The sequence below is a fragment of the Protopterus annectens genome, chromosome 2.part1 (genome assembly GCF_019279795.1).
Source record: "Protopterus annectens isolate FY-2018-M chromosome 2.part1, PAN1.0, whole genome shotgun sequence".
Taxonomy (NCBI): domain Eukaryota; kingdom Metazoa; phylum Chordata; order Ceratodontiformes; family Protopteridae; genus Protopterus; species Protopterus annectens.
The window spans coordinates 1,649,078,997-1,649,092,931 of record NC_056729.1 but is presented as its reverse complement, the minus strand read 5'-3'; positions in this window follow the sequence as shown (position 1 = coordinate 1,649,092,931).

Genomic DNA, 13,935 nt, shown 5'->3' with positions numbered 1-13,935 from the left:
TTTAATCTCAAACTACAGGAAGTGGGTACATCATAATAAATAAAAAAATAATAAACTATAAGACATGATACAATTATTGCATGATTATTATATAGACAAAAATATTAGATAACATTTGATGTTAATGTTTTCAATGATACCAAAAAAAAAAATCTAATTTAAAGAGTAATTACCAATGTAACTCTTTAACATATAAAAGTGCATCTAATCTCCATCCCCTTAAAGTGGCAGTTACTTGATTAAACACACTAACTACACATTTATTAAAGCTTTATGCATACTAGATTCTGCCTAGCCAATGCATTGTTTTTTATCTTTCCTTTTTATTGTCTGTGCATGCTCTTATAATTTTTTTCATAGAGTTTACAAGTAGTTTTTCTAATGTAATGGCTTAGGAATGCTGTGAAAACTGGTAAATAGACTACTAGTCTGCTCTGACCCCTATAACAATTCTTAGCATATATATTGTAATTAATATGAGATAAATTAATAATATTACCAATACTAATATATTTACTCCATTTGCAGTTAAAACATGAGAAATTCCCTTTCTTGTTTTCACAGTTTTACTGGCCAACCTCCCATCATTCTCCAACCTGTCTTTAATATTAGACTCTCTACCATATATAAAGATTGGACTATCACCCGCAATTTTAATTAGTTGTTTATTGCCCTTAATAACCATCCAATTAAAATGAATCTTCTTCTTTTGACTTTTCCCTGTTAGGGGTCACCACAGCAGAACAACGGTCCACAGAACGATTGGCAGTGGAGTTGTACAGTGTTGAGTTGCCAGCCAGGCACCAAACCTTCCACAGAAGGCACACACACACACACACACACACACACACACACACACACACACACACACACACACACACACACACACACACACACACACACACACACACACACACACAGACACACACACACACATAACTAGGGCCAATTTAGAGTGGTCAATCTGCCTGCAGCATGTATTTGGCATGTGGGAGGAAACTGGGGCACCCAGAGGAAACCCACATGACCACAGGGAGGACATGCAGACTCTACACAGAAGGTACCCTGCTGAGAATCGAATCAGGGAACCTCTGGCTGTGAAGTAACAATGCTAACTGCTGCACCACCACGGCCCCCCATCAAATTAGAAAGAATAATGTTCTTAATTAGAAAAGTGTCTAATGTAATAGGAACTTTAAAATGTTTTGTCTTTGTTTTTGCATTGTATTACACTTGCTTTTTAACTCAAATCTCAAAATAAGCATGTATTTATTATACCTATTTTCTGACACTTGTTTTATAACATATTCATCCAAAGACAAGGTGTAACACCTCTCAATAAATAGTTTAGCAATATAATCTGTTTTGTCATAAAAATCTACATTTGATGCAATAAACCTTGATGCCCCTAGCGGCTATACTTAAACAACATTTCTTTTCATAAACTTACAGTGCATACTATCAAAATGTAAATAACTGTTCATAAAAGTAAGTTCACAGTAGCAGATACTATGCATATACTTGTTATCTGGATCTGTCATCAAAGTAATGTCTAAATAATTAACTTTATAATTTATTTCACTCACAGTGATTTTTCAGGAAACCTGTACTGTTATTTACTGCTTGAATAAAAAAAATCTACTTATTTTAATTAATTTATCCAGATAATAAACAGATCATCAATAAAGCGCCTAAAAAGGCAACTTTAGAATAAATAGTTGATTTGTATAAAATGTTATTTTCTCAGTTGGCCATCAGCATATTGGCAAAAACTGGAGCTATTGGAGAGATTGCTATTAAAACTTAGAAAAAATATCAAATGTGTTCTAAAATATTTAAGTGTGGGAGGTTGGTATAATGGTTAAGGTGCTTCCATTACAGACACAAGGTGCAAGGTTTGATTTTCACATGGGGTAATTTTTTTTATTTATTTGACATTTGTTAACCGGGTTTGTCCAACTGGGCTTCTCCCCTACCCCCACCACATATACCCCAAAACATTCCTATCACCTACTCTCAACCTAGTATCTCTAAAGAGCAGGTCTTAACAGCTCTCTCCAAGGCCAAAAACACAGCCTCTCTGGGACCTGATAACATCCAGGCTGCATTCTCAATGGTTTAACACCATTGGCTCCTCCCTCATTGAGCCAACAATAGAGTATAATGCTCCCTTTGGTATCTACCTAATTAGGCACCTGCAGCAACTGAAGATGATTCAGGGTATTCAGTACATGTCTTACATGACAGACTGAAATCACTGTCGCTATACACTATATCATATAGACTACTCAGAGGCAACCTGTGCCTTGCATACAGAGCAACCTCTGATCCGGCTTCAGTGGAAATGCTGCACATTCATAAGTCAAATGGTAGATGATTCACTCACTCTGGGAACCTTAAAGTAGCAATGGACATCAACAGGACTTGCTAGAGAGACACATATGTCTCCTGAGGTTGCCTCTACTCTGTAATAAACTTCCAAAACAAGTTAAACAGAGCACCTCATTAACCCTTTTCAAGTGTAATGTGGATGATTGCAAGGGAAACCGCAAATTCTCCCCAGGGGTTTCACCTGTGTCCCTTTTGGATAGCGGCAGTCAGTGCTGATTTAGATCTGCTTATTACATAGACCATATCTCTAGATTCTTACAGGAACAAGGGATGAACTTGACTAGGCTTGTAGGGGCCTTTGGCCATTAGTCTAGTAACCTCCTATGAACCTATGAACCTATGATAATGGCTCCCAGGAGATGTATGAATAGGAGTTTTGTAGGATCATAAATTACTGCATTTGTATTTCCCTAATCTCTAACCACTCTGAAGACTAACCACTGATTACTGATTCCAGGGAGCCCCACAGAAAGAGTTAGCCATCTCAATGTTGTCAAATGAATACTGATTGCATGAGATGCTTTATTAATCAAAACCTCTGATTTAAAAAAAATGAGCAACAACTAGTATGGGCTAATGTTTCTTTGAGGGAGGTAACCCAAGATAAGAAAATTTTAAATGCACACAATAATGTAGAGTGAGTTTTCTTAGTATTCATGACCCATGGCTTAGATAAGAGGATGATGACTACTCTTGACCAATTAGACAAATTTCCAGAGGCACAGATGTCTGAACTGCTGCACTTCTGATGCCACCTAATGAAACCTGGAGATCTGAAAATGTGATAAACTATCAGCTATTCTATTGGTCTTCCTTGGGATATGCTTGGCTGTAAAATTCAAATTAATATGTAACCTTAATAAAACCAGTAATCTTTGGATCAAATGTACCTATTTGGACCACGACAATTGTTTGACCAATGCTTGTACCACTGCTTGATTGTTAGAATAGAAAATGACCCTGCTATTAGTGAAGTGTTCCTTCCAGATAAATGTGGCAACCCCTATTGGTAAAACCTGTCAGATGGTTACGTGGCTCTTCTTTTCCTCGGACCACGATGAGTGCCATTCTGCTGCAAACCACCTGCTCTGGAAGTACCCCTTATGCTTAGATCTGTGGCTGCTTTGTTAAATAGCTGAAGAACCCCTTTTTCAGCATTAAAAAAATGGTTTGGAAGGACAGGTATATCCCGTCAAGGATACTGCTGCTCTGGAACAGTCTCTCCATCCACATAAAACAAAGTTCATCCCTTTTCATACTGAAGTGCAACTTAGATCTATTGATGGAGAATAGAACATTTACCCTAGGACTGCTCCCTGTACTGCTAATGGACAGAGGCAGCTCCTAAATGCTTTATCCCGTGCATGGGTCCCCTCATCTTATCTAGGGTATAATCCCAATTATTCCCATTACGGATAATATATAATTATAGACCATAGGATGGGTAAGGTCAATGTCTAACCAAATAGGATAGGTTAATTCAAGTACAAAAAAATAGAAACTGGCTAGGCTTAAAATGTCCCACAAGGGCAGCTAGCTTAGTACTTACCTAGGAACTTATGAACCTATGAATCACTGAGACAATTCAAAGGCTCTGCCACATTGTGATCCCATTGAAATTGCTCAGAAAGACCTTCCACAGTCGCAGGTCCTCTGATTCTTACTGGGATCCATACCCAATGGTGTTTGCTTTTCCTTCCCTTTAGTAAATTGGAGTCCACACTCAAGAAGGTCTTGCCTTGTGAAATGTCTCAATAGGCAAAATTAAGAGTCAATATATCTGAATAACTTGACTAATCATAACTTTCTTGGAAATGAGAACCTGTCATCTGCGGCACTAAGTTGGTGTAACTTGTCAGTTGGTAGCTTAAATGCTGTTGCAAAGACATCAGTCATTAAACACAGGAATGTGATGACTTAACAGGGGTATTCTAACTTGTCTAGGGCAAGATGGACTCACAAGTCAAGACACAAATCAAAGAAAATTGTATTCTTTCCCTAGTATGTTCTTCCACTTCATCTACTATGAGATAGTAGTCCAAATAGTGAATGGCGTGTTGACCTTGTGCTCAGTGTAGCCAGCACCAAGGTAAAGCAGTGCAAAAGGTGTAAAAGACAGCAAGCCATAGAACCGCCCACGGGCATCACCTTGTCAAAATTAAATTTATTGTCAAATGAAAAACCTAATAAAGGCCAGTCCCATGCTCAGATTGGAAGGAGCTGAAAGGCAGACTAATTATCTAGTTTGCCCAGCCAAGGGTAGGAAAATGTTTAATAACCTGCACTGATTGGTCTAATGAAGTGTAGCAAACTTTAAATGTGTTCCTTATTAATGAAGTCATTGACTGAAGCTCTATGTGGGTGAGAAAAATGGTGGATAATCCAGAATCCGTGTCTCTTTTTCAGGGCCAACCCAATAGGGGCAATTTTATATGTTGACTATGGTGGTTGACTGAAAGGACCCACAATATGACCCTCATGAAGCTCAGTCTCAGTGAGGTTGTATACCTCCTTCTCTCTCCCCTTAACTGATTTTAGATTATTAACTGCCTTTATAACACCTGAAGCTGAGGAGTCGATGGTAAAACCTGAGGAAAATCCCTGAATGAAGCAACTGACTGCTTGCTTGTTGGAATAGCTACTTAACTCAGTCTTTAATGTATCGACCTTGATCAGGGCATGCAACTCCTTGAGAGTATGGGTAGCCTTGAAAGAAGTTCCCTCTTCACCCATGAAAAGGAGGTCTAATCCTAGATGTCAAGCATTGCCTAATGACAGCAGCTTCCTACCAAGAGTTGAATTAGTGACTGCTGCCTGTTGCCCATTCTATAACAAGGACCTAATAGCAGAGTGCTTCCTCCAACAATGGGAACAGAAGTGCAAATAATGGCATGCTGGCCAAGAGCATTTGCCATTTGAAAGCCCAGAAAACTTTGTCTTATACTGTAGGTCTGATAAACTGGAAAGATTACCATACTCTGGCTTGTCTAGCATGACACTGAGCAATGTGTTGGAATGGCATTGACCCCAGAGTAGTGATTTGTCCATGGACCTTGGTTTCCTGAAAGGCTGATTGCACCAAGACCACACCAAACCTCCCTGGACATGGTGTGCTTCCCTAATTGTGAGAAAATAAGCCTCTCTTAATATTTTTTCCTTAATGCTAGGAGATATGTGGGTCAAAGTATTAGAATTTAGAAGGATGGTGCCTATACCTTCTTTAAATCTGATAACAGTGAGGACACTCATGGGAACACAAAACTGAGTTAAACTACATTAGAAATCTAGAGACACATTCCTTTGATGTGTAGTAGGGTCTGCAGCCTCAGCCTGACCTAAGGCGGAAGTAGAAATACGAGTCATGTCTGTCTGCACTGTTCTCATATTACTGGTACTATTACTGGGACGTTTGGATCCAAAACCCTTTTTTAACACCATGTCAAACATCCTATCTCTAACTTCTTCTGGAAGAGAATTTAAGAATTCTTCCAGGAATTCATCTGATGATTTCACCCCCTCACCCCCCACCACCCTTGTTAAAAGCCCTTCTGATACATCTACAGCCTCATTACCCTCAAAATTCTGGTTATTATCTGGAGTACATGTTGCAATGCCACAGGGTATGATCACAGGGTTGCAGCCCCCTATATATGTTCATTGCCTAGATTTCTTAGTTGGGGCCTTGCCCAACAAATGGTCGCCTTTGACAATAGTCTGACTTCTTCTCTTGTTGGTCGAAAAGCTCTCTTGGTCATAAGCAGCTTCTAAGTCCAAAAAAGGCTTTGTGCCTTGGATATTATCCACTCCCATCTAGCCTTTAAGGTTTGCAATGAAAAAAAACTTGTTGAAATACAAATTGATTAGTGAATTACATTCTGTAATTGGCATGATAATGCTTAAGATATTTCAGAAAGGTGAGTAAAAACTGTGTTTCAGACACCAGTTATACTCTGTAAGAAGACTTCCATGCAATGCCCCCGATTCTCTTGAACCTCCATTATGAGGAGAGAAAAAATTATATTTATAACTAGTTAAGGTTAGATTCTTAGGCAAATTTGTCAAAGTCAAACAACATTTAGCCTTATTGGCTTTACATTACTTATATTCTAAAAAAAAAAAAAACACAGAGTTAAGTCTGGCATGCCATGCAACTTGATTAAATGAACTAGGAACTAGACATCATAATGAGGTTATTTTATTTTTTTAAAAAAAATCACCAGATCAGTAGCTGCCATATGGCTCCATTAGGGAAGGTAACAGCATTGAACACTGTGTTTGCAAGCTTGAAAATCACATTGAGCAACTGGAGATTTATTGAAAGGTAATATGAGTCCATCAAGCCAACCACAGGATTTGATGAAGGTGACCCAAGAAAGTTTAAATAGACCCAACTCGATTTCTCCCTTCTTTGGCTCAGCACAGCATTGACAACACACTTGCATGCAAGCTGATTATAAACAGAAAATCACAGATTGACAATAAACAGTATTAGGCAATATTGAGGAATAAAAACATGCACATTTAATAGTATGGACAGTGCAGTGGTAGCATTGTTGCCTCACAGTAAGAATTTCTCCGGTTTGATTGATGGCTGGGGTGCCTTCTGTGTGGAGTCTGTATATCCTCCCTGTGTTTATGTGGGTTCCATCTGTGTGCACTGGTTTCCTCCCAAGTTACAAACACATGTGTCTGGAGTATTTCCCCCCAAGCCTCTACTTGGCTTTGTTCCAAGTCAGGCTTTCCCGGTTAATAAATATTAATATGTTGATACATAGATTCATAAAATACCAAACAATGTCCTGGCAGGGCAAAGCAAGCTCATTATGTACCAACATCCATGGATCAGTATTTTGCTTTCTGTTGTACAAATAGCTTGAGCTGATTGGAGGTGGTAGACAGTATTTGATTGGTCTGATATCACCATGGAATGAGTTTTAGAGTCAACGTACCAATTCTTGAGGAATCCCTTACTTTATTAAATAAACTGAATACTCGCCATGATAAGTACTTACTCAAACGCATCTGTATGGCAGCTAGCCTATAAACCATTTCAGAATAGTACTACTAAGTCCATTGAAAAGGCATTTGCAGTGTGAGTTGGGAAGTATTGCAGAGATACAAGAGAAACAGCTAGAGGACTTCCACATCTCAGCGTCCTTAGGAAATTATTTCACTAATATAAACTAAGGTGTTCCAATGTGCTCTAAGTCACAGCATATTAAATTATAAAATACTGTACAGAAGTGCAAGGTTACTCTGTATGGAATGGGTACCCACCCAGCATCATCAACTGTGAGGCACTGCTTTTGCTTTCTTTGAAACCCACTTACAATATATTTTTTGGTTTAGTTTATTGAATGCACTATTCCGTGAACACCTCTCTGTTGAACTCAATTTAACAAAATCTTATTCTGTTGAATGATTGTTTTTACTGAAGTTTTTTCCAGGGGAAAAAAACAGTGGCCCATCATCAAGGATTTGCCCTTTTCCTCACTGCAGTCCAATTTTAGAGTTGGTATATTTAGTTAGAGGATGTGGGAGGTGGAGACCCCACCAGGGTGGGTTTTAAATAGTGCTGTTTTTGTTGCAGTTGCTGGGTTGGCCAAGTGGTTGTTTACCCTGGGAACGTATTTCATTCAGATGATCGTTCCAATGATCCTTTTTGGCATTTACTTCTCTGAAGTCAAGGCCAATGTCAGTGGTCTCTGGCTGACTAAATTTGCAGATGACTGCAAATTAGGAGCTGTTATCAAATCCCACACTGACACAAATGTTGTGCAGGAGGGGCCAACACAGACAAACAACTGGTTTCAGAGCCATAGACTAAAACTAAATGCCAAGAAATGCATAATAGTATCCTTTGTGAAGTCATCCACACCTAGTAACTATCATATTGACAACACACCCATTAGAGTTGATTCAGTAGTCAGGGACTTGGGGACACACATAGATAGTAATCTAGCCTTTGACCATCACATGTCTACAGTAGTGAGGACATCCTTGTATGTTGTGCAACTTATAAACAAAGGTACAGCATCTAAGTCCAAGGAAGTAATTGTTCCACTGTATTTGGCATTCATCAGACCTATCATTGAGCACAATGTCCCCTTTGGTATGTACCAAACCAGGCATATCCAACAACTGGAACATCCACAGAGGTTCTCACTAAAAGAATAGAGGGCTTAAATAAAATGTCATATGCAGACCACCTCAAGGTTCTATCCCTGTATTCTGTCTCCTACAGGCTTTTGAGGGAAGATCTATGCCTGACATACAGGGCATTATCAGACCCCACTCTGATGGACCTCCTACATATCTGCAAAACAAACAACACCAGAATTACCCATTCTAGAGACTTAAACCTTGCCTGTGATATAAATAAGACATGCTGGATAGACAGGTATGATCCTCCCTAACCCAACTTAAGTGTAACTTGGATAATTGGATGGGGAACAGGAAATCCATCCCTAGTTTTGTCACGTGTGTCTCTAATGGACACACGGTTCATCTCCCAGGCCCTAGCTTGTAAATGTTTCATCTCTCAAGCCCCTGGTTACACTTATGAAAGGTATCAGAACTTGTCTGAGATTTGGGATGCATGGCTAGGCTTAAAAAGGACTGGTGGTCTTTCCTTTTGTGGTTTCACTATGCTTAAAAAGGCTCTTGTGGTCATTAGCCAAGTAAACACGTATGAACCCATGAACCTATTAAATTTCATTTAATTGGGTTCAAGAAGAGGTGTTCATGGAATAGTGCATTCAGTTAACTGACACAGACCCATCTTTTCCATAAGGTATGTAGTCTTTGCCAGTTATGATTGAAGGTAGCACTAATGATCAGAAGGACCTACTCACACACAGACATCAGGATGCCTACTCAAGCCTAGAGAGAAGGATTCCTTTCCCAATAGTATATTTAGCCTGTTTTATCATGTTACCTATGAACCTATGAACTTATGGTAAGGGCAGAGCATATCAGAGGCATTACTCCCTGTCTTCTTAATGTGTGAGGTGAATGATCAAGTTGGAAGCAGTCAGACACCCAAGTACTTAAAAGTTCTATTATTCTCCACTGGACTGCCATCAGGACTAGATATATCCCATGTATCCTTGTAGGATGCATAACATAACTTTGACACATATATACATTCAGAAGTGTAAACATTAATGTGATTTCTAAGCAAACAGCAACAAACTAAAACTTACTGTAAAAGCATTATGTTTTAAATTCATCTAAATGCAGAGGTGGGCCAAGCTGCTGTTCAGAGAGATAGGTATCAATGTGAGGTATTGTATGATGGCCATATGACAATGTCATTGATATAAAGAATAATGTTGTGATTTTTAGTGACACAGTGCAGGAGTTAATGAATACTACAAAAAAGCAGGAGGTAAAGTACAGAACCTTATGAGACCCCTCATTTTATTAGATAAACTGCATACTTCCCCCTGCAGAATACTTACCCAGAAGTGTTTCTATTGCAGCTAATCTATAAATCATTTCAAAATAGAGGTACTAAGTCCACATATTGACAACTCTCTATCCGGCAGATTATAATACATGAAACAAAGACTTTTGAGAGATTTATAAAGGCAGCTCCTGTAAGATGTCCAGCTTCCATGACACAGTGCAATTTGTTTGTCAGGGCTATAACAGTACTGAAAACAATACATTTTCCTGAAGTCATATTGTCAACTTAAGACTAGGCCTTACACTTCGTTGTGTGTGCCTTTAACTGTAAGGCAAAACTTTTTCCCAGCATTTTGGCCAAATACAGGAGGAGCTTAACTAGCCTATAGAATCCACCATTAGCATTCGCCCAGATCTTTGTTTCATAATGTAAATTATACTATTCTTTGTTTCATAATGTAAATTGTACTATTTTCTTTAGTTCAGAGACAATGTTGGAAATGATGTATAAGTTAATAACATACTTTAGTTGAAAGGAAATGAAGGTGCATGCCTCGGGAAAAGTATAAACAATCAGATCCTTAATCGACACAGATATAAATAATTTAAATGTTACTTTACTTTTAGGGGGAGAGAGAGAGAGAGAGAGAGAGAGAGAGAGAGACAGAGACTGAGACTTACGAACTTCTAAGAATTTGAAACTGGTGTAGAAGCCAAAGACAATCCCAGTAACAGAGGAGTCCTTCACTTCAAGAGTGTACGTCTGAGCGTATCTGGATCTTCATGTTAGACCATTTATCTCTATCCATGTCTACTTTGAAATGCCAAATAAGAAATGCTGGCATTTTTTCAGAAGCTGTGCTTTGGCCTTTTTTCTTTAGTAGTAGTTATGAATTAGTTAGCGCTCATCGTAGTCTGGATTACATTTGTGCTTCAGCCAAGCTGGTTTGCAGGAGACAAGGTCTAGCTTAATGTCAGTTTTGGTGCCAGATGTTGCCTTACCCTTAACCATTGCACTGAACTGTGTCTGATTTTGCTTCATATATTTGGTGTGTTCCTTGTAAAATTTGTTTTCTGGCAAATTGCTGAGCACTGCAGTTACTAAATAATGGCAAACATTTTGCGTTTCAGACCCCATATCCTTCAGAAAATATGTGTCCATACAAAACCTGTTGTTCTAGTAACTTTCTAATCACATAAGCGAAATATTTAAAATCTCTCCCTGACTGACGGTCTTTTATTTTTTCCTTTTTGTCTATGGTCCTTGTGCTGCGAAGTTGAGAGTTATGCCACCAGTTTTGTAACTGGATGATAACATATGAGAAATGGCTCCTAAGGGTACTCATAGCAGTATGGAGAGAAAAGTGTATCTCAGATGACTGAAGAATAAACATACTAGAGCCAGTATGCAATGCCAAAGGGCGGTTCATGACTGTGGTATAGACGTTTTAAATTATCATATTCCTGACAAATTGTATGTATGTGTTGAGAGGGTGATCAATAAATGGATACACAAAGTAGTAGAAAGTAAGATGGACACTTTAGGTTTAGGTCAGGATGCAGCATAACTGACCTAATATTTCCAGTGAAACAGACGGTGGAGAAGCAGCTAAAGATGAGGAAAGAGTCCAACTGTGCATTCCTAGACATAGAGAAAAAATATAACAAGGAAAGCTGATTTTGACAGTCCTATGATGTTTCAAAGTCCTAGAAACACTGGCAAGATTAGTGCAGGCTATTACAAGGAGCCAGTGACAGAAAACTGATTGCACTTGGGTCAAAACTGAGTATAGACTAAACAGATTCCATGACACCAAATGGGGAAATTTCAAGAATCTGAATACTGAGATAGAAAAGTCAAAAAGTGGTACACATTAACTGAGTCAGGTATGTGGAAGCAGTGTTTGAGGGAAACAAGCATTGAATGAAGAGGTCAAAGCTAGAATCAGATTGCCTACATCAACTAACACAGAGTGTCAGGGGCAGTGTATGACAGAAAAATGCCAAAGAAACTGAAAAGTAAGGCATACATAACATGGTGTGACCAGTTCTACTGTTTGGTAGATACGCCTGGGCAGTGAAGACAGAACATCGGAAGACGCTAAACATCATAGATGAAGTGCCTGAGATGGGTGGTCAGATGCACACTGTGGGACAGATGAAGAAACAAGGACATAAGAGCAGAAGTCCTTAAGTAGCCCCAAGTGCTGAGAAAGTCAAAGAGAACAGAGTAAGGTAGTTTAGGCACATGTGCATGAAGGCAGAACATGTTTTGATGAACAAAATTTGGGATAGACAGGAAGAAGGAAAGAGAAAACAAAGATGCCCAGTAAAGAGATGGATTATGGTACAGAAGAACTCAAACACTCAGGCTTGACTCCAAAGATGGTATGAGAGTGTCATCGAATAAAGACAGGTGGAAACAGTTGATGCAAAACCCTGAGTCCATGTAGAAAATTGGAAAAAAGGGGGCTGATGGTGACAATGATGACCTAACCTGTAATGATAAGATATTCGTGGGGGTGTAAAACTGTGGTGCATGTAGACTTAGAGGTGATACAGTTCAACTTCTTTGTTAAAGAATTCTAAACCAAGCCAAAAAAAGGAAGGAGGCATTTGTTTAAATTTGACTGTAATATCTTAAAACTGTTATAGAACAACATGTTTTACACCAGTATACATTTTCTGAACAGCAACAAATATGAAAATCTAATGATTGATATAACTGATTGACCATAATACTCAGTGATTTACCAAAAAAATCTAAAATTTTACAAGGCTAAGAAAAAGTTCAGAGACAAAATCAGGGATGACCTGCAAAATCAAGGACAGGCAAGTGGTATGGGTGATACTTACCTAATCAATACTTCCACGATAATACAAGAGCTATGGTTCATAGGTTCATAGGTTCATAGGTAGGTACTAAGCTATCGGTCCTAGGGCCCATACAAGCCTAGCCAAAAAATGTACCCTGGCTTTCGCCACCCAAGAAAATTATTTTCCTGTGCCCCTGTCGAGCAGAGCCACAGAAGTGATCCCCGGTTTCAGTGTCCAAAAGGCTCTGAGCAAGATTCCTTTCCTTGAGAATGTTGTTTTTTGTCAGAGAAAGTGCAAGTAATGCAATGGTAACAAAGTAAAAGAGATTCAACCACATGCGTCCCCAATAAATGTCGGCTTTTTCAAGATTTCTTGTGCTGCAAAGTTCAGAAATACAACAGTGTGTCAAGTAGATTTTACAAGGAGCTGAGAGCTGCAGGGGAACAAAACTTTAGTGCTGCTTATTCTGAGTCTGCTTGCATTGTTAATAGCACAACAGGTAGTGTACTTGCTTTTGATGCAGAAGGTTGTGGGTTCTACTTCCACAGTAGATAGATGCATTGCTGATACTGTACTGTGTTGTAAAGTGGGTGGATGCTGCAGTCCTTTTTGGCAAAGATACCTAGAGTAGTAACTATGAACCTGTTATCAGTTTGCCATACAGTCCCTATTGCGATATTACTAGCTTATCATTTTTTTAATGCATGCAACATAGGCAATTTATTCCTCAAGGGCAACAGGCACTTTATTTGTAGATGAATAAACAATGACATATAAAGTTATTTGCTAGCAGCAACCTCTTCATTGTTACAGATTTCTTTAATGTGGTATTATTTAGATGACTTTTACACTTCAGAGATTGTGCATATTTACTGATTCATAGGTTCATAGGTTCATACTAAGCTATCTGCCCTAGGGCATTTATAAGCCTAGCCAGAGTGTGTTTGGCTTTCGCCACCCATTTTAAATGAATTTTGCTATGCCATTTTTCGAGGTTAGTATACTGTGCCTCTGTCTAACAGTGACACAGAAGTGATACCCGGGGTAAACCTACTATCTCCCATCCACTCATCAAGATTCCTCTTGAAGAGAGTCAATGAGGGACTCTGCCTAACCTGGACTGGGATTTTATTCCAGAGTGAAGGGAGCCTCTGGGTTATGAATCTGTCCCTCCAGCATGTCCTATTTATTTCAGTGCTGAGGTTCAAGTCTCTCGACCGCGTAGCTCGATGGGATTTGGATTTTCTGAGGTACAGCATGTCCATTAATTCCGGGTTGGACATGGCTTTATATGGCAGGCACAGATTGCCTCTGAGC